Below are 4116 nucleotides of genomic sequence, written 5' to 3'. Positions count from 1 at the left end.
GACATGAGTTTGAGTAAACTCTGGGAGTTGGTGATGGACAGGGAGGCCTGGCGTGCTGCCGTCCATGGGGTCGCGAAGAGTCAGACATGATTTAGTGGCTGAACAACAAGAACAAAAGCAGGAGACTTCTGCTTGTAGTAAAAGTCGGCAAAAATAGGTCTTGTTTGGCATGACTTTCAGTACCTGCAAACTCTCAGCTGCAGAAGAATGCTTCCTTTCCTAAATAAAATTATGCGTGTGTGTGTGTGTGTGTATATATATATATATATATATATATATATGAAAGTGAAGCAAAAGTGTCAGTCATCCAGTCATGTCTGACTCTCTGTGACCCCATGGACTGTAGCCAGCCAGGCTCCTCTGCCCATGGAATTCTCCAGGCAAGAATACTGGAGTGGGGGAGGGAGGCGGGAGGGGGGAATCGGGATGGGGAGCATAGATCCATGGCTGATTCATGTCAATGTATGGCAAAAACCACTACAATATTGTAAAGTAATTAGCCTCCAGCTAATAAAAATAAATGAAAAAAAAAAAAAAGAATACTGGAGTGGGTTGCCATTCCCTTCTCCAGGGGACCTTCCCGACCCAGGGATCGAACCCGGGTCTCCCGCATTGCAGGCGGATTCTTTACCATCTGAGCCACCAGGGAAGCCCATTTGTCCCTTCTATTTTGCATTTCCTTCCCATTTAGGTCACGAGACAGCATTTTCTAAAAGACACTTACACCCCAGTATTCATAACAGCCCTGCTTATTTACAATAGCCAAGACATGCAAGCAACCTAAGTGTCCATCAACAAAGAAATGGACAAATGAGAAGTGATACATATGCACGTCCTAAAGGAAATCAGTCCTGAATGTTCATTGGAAGGACTGATGCTGAAGCTGAGACTCCAATCCTTTGGCCACCTGATGCAAAGAGCTGACTCACTGGAAAAGACCCTGATGCTGGGAAAGATTGAAGGTGGGAGGAGAAGGGGACGACAGAGGATGAGATGGTTGGATGGCATCACCGACTCGATGGACATGAGTTTGAGCAAACTCTGGGAGATGGTGAAGGACAGGGAAGCCTGGCGTGCTGCAGTCCATGGGGTTGCAAAGAGTCGGACACGACTGAGCAACTGAACTGAACTGAACTTATATACAACGAAATATTACACAGCTGCAATGAGGAATGAAACTGAGTCATTTGCAGGTTTTTATTTGCATTAGTAACAAATTCTAGAGGACCCAGAATATTGTGCATCAGATATATAATAGCCAGTATGGGTAACAATATGGATAATTGTATAGCATGTATTATGTTGAGTAGGTCCCATGCAAGGGATTCCTCTTTCATAATGTTCACCAACCAAGTTTATTATTAACGCTACAACCTTCTTGGCTTCCCCAGCAGCTCAGCAATAAAGAATCCACCTACCGTTGCAAGAGATGAGAGTTTGATCCCTGGGTCAGGAAGATTCCCTGAAGAAGGAAATGGCAACCCACTCCAGTATTCTTGCCTGGAGAATCCCGTGGACAGAGGAAGCTGGTGGGCTACAGTCCACGGGGTTGTAAAGAGTCAGAGGCAACTGAACACGCACACACACTCCCTACAAACTTCTTGGAAAGTAGAGAAATACTCTCTTTTATAAATAAGCCTGAAATCTGTTCATCTGAAAATAGATTTCTCTCTGATAAATCGTACAGATAAATGGTCCCCAGGGAGAGTCTCCCACCCACAGGAATGGAAGTGGAAGATGTGGAACCCACGTGGAAGAGGAGTCTAACTCCACCTCCCTAGTTTAAAGGGCTTTGCAAACCCCTGCTTCCATCTGGTCCACGTTGCCACACCCCTCTGCCTGGGGACCTGGCTTCTTGGTTCATTCCTCCAGCTGCCCCGGGCGGGACTTCAGGCTTTCACAACAGACAGGCTCAGAGAGGTCGCTACCCTGCCTGAGGCCACACAGCACAGCCCCATCTGACTCCAAGCCCCTGAGTCCCTCTCTCCGAAGCTCCAGCCCCGCGCGGGGTTGCGGTCCCTTGCTGTTCGGAGAGTATATGTGTGCCCTTTGTGCAAAAACGTTCCATCTGCCTTTTCCCACCGCCCGGACCTCCGGGCACACGGGTGCTCGGCTGGGGTGCGCGGGGGCGTGCCGCTAAAGCCCGTGAGAGTCATTTCCGAGGTTGATCACAGTGATAACCGCGCCCCCGGGGGCGCAGGGGAAAGACGGCGGGGCACGGGGCGCATGGCGTAGCCGGAGAGAGAGGGCAGATAGCATCTCTGACTCACGGCCGTCCTGCACAACAGCCGATATCTCGGGGTGTGTTAGGGGCGTAGCGTCACGGACATCCACCATCTCACAGAAGCAAAAAACGTGAGGAGAATCGCCCCGGTGCTGGGTCGGAGTGCGGGGGAGTTGGGGGTAGAGTCCCTTGACCCGACTTACCTCTTTGCAATTGATGGTCACGGAGCTCCGACGTGGGGCGCAGCGGAGGGTTAGCAGAGTTGTGTTCTCACGGCGGGCGTGTACACGCTGAATGAGGAAGGGACACCATGCACCACCCCCCCCCCAACCCTGGGAGAGACCAGACTTTGTTCTAGCAGAACCTTTGACCTGCAGCTCGGTGACAAACGGGCAGGGCCATCTTCTGGACCCCTTCCTGAGACCCCCAAGCCTCAGAGCTCAAACCCGCCACCCACCCAGCCAGGGAGCAGGAATTCTAAACCTCAGGGAGGTCCCCAGCTCCCCACGGCTGACCCTCTGCATGAAGATGGACACTGTAGCTCCCTGGAAAGGGGCCCGGGCCCCCTCACTCCACAGTCCACCAAGGACAGGACCCCTGGTCCCCTCTCCAGGGTTTCAGCCACACGTTTGGCTGCTTGGTCAGATCCGACTCTTTGCGACCCCGTGGACCACAGGAGGCAAGGCTCCTCTGTCCATGGGATGCTCCAGGCAAGAACACTGGAGTGGGTTGCCACGCCCTCCTCCAGAGGCTCTTCCCCACCCAGGGGTGGAACCTGGATCTCCCCCATTGCAGGCGGATTCTTTACCCACTGAGCCATCAGCGCCTAAACCTTAGCCCTGGAACTTAAAGTGCAGCTTTATCTTATACCTTAAATGTTACGGTTTCTGACACAGCGGACCTCAGCCCTGAGCATAAATCAGGTTTGGTATCACAGGGCCCCTTATGGTTCCCTGGGGGGGAAGGATGGGCGAAGAGATAGTTAGGGAGTCTGGGACGCGAGTTCCGTCCCTGGGTGGGGAAGATCCCCTGCAGGAGGGCATGGCAACCCACTCCAGCATTCTTGTCTGGAGAATCCCATGGACAGAGGAGCCTGGCAGGCTACAGTTCATAGGGTCGCAAAGTCGGACACGACTGAAGCAACTTAGCACAGTGCAGCACATGGCTGATCCATGTTGATGTAGGCCAGAGACCAATACGATATTGTCATTATCCTTCAATGAAACATAAATCAATTAGAAACAAAAAGGTGGTGGAGTGTTGAAAGCCATCACAGAGACGGATGGAGAGTAATGTCCTGCCTCCCTCGTTTCATCGATGCCTGTCTAGAGACCAAGAAGGCAAAACAGGGTCAAACCCAGGGCTCCCGTGAGAGCTCTGAGCAGGACGGCTCAAATGCATCCACATCCTCCTTTCTCTGAACTATTCAGGGGGCCGTGGGATGCAGTGGTTTCAGAACAACGCAGTTTTTCTCAAACAGGATGTTCTAAACTTTCTCTCGGCTCACAAAAGTCCCTGACCCGATGCTACCACCCACCTTGGGATCTGCCTCGCGGAGCGGTGACTTTTGGGGTCCCCGCACCCCGATTGGAGACCCGGCACACCACCTCTGACCCAGGAATGACACTTCCATACCAGGAGCCCCCAGCCTCCGGGGCAGGCGGGGTGGGGGGACTGACTGCAGCTGGAACCCTGGCCCCAAGTTGCAAAACCCACGTCCCACAGATACAAGACACGTGGTGGTGTTTTCTGGAAAAGGCCCGGGGAATGGGTGGCTGAGCTGAAAAAACAAAAAATGGGGTGAGAGTCTTTCTCCGTTTGCAATACCCTGTCAAGCGGGCTTCCCGCGATGGGTGTTGCATTCTGGTGTCAACTGAAATCAGTGAGCCCCG

This window comes from Odocoileus virginianus, unplaced genomic scaffold, assembly GCF_023699985.2.
Source record: "Odocoileus virginianus isolate 20LAN1187 ecotype Illinois unplaced genomic scaffold, Ovbor_1.2 Unplaced_Contig_6, whole genome shotgun sequence".
Taxonomy (NCBI): domain Eukaryota; kingdom Metazoa; phylum Chordata; class Mammalia; order Artiodactyla; family Cervidae; genus Odocoileus; species Odocoileus virginianus.
This window is presented reverse-complemented; position numbering follows the sequence as displayed.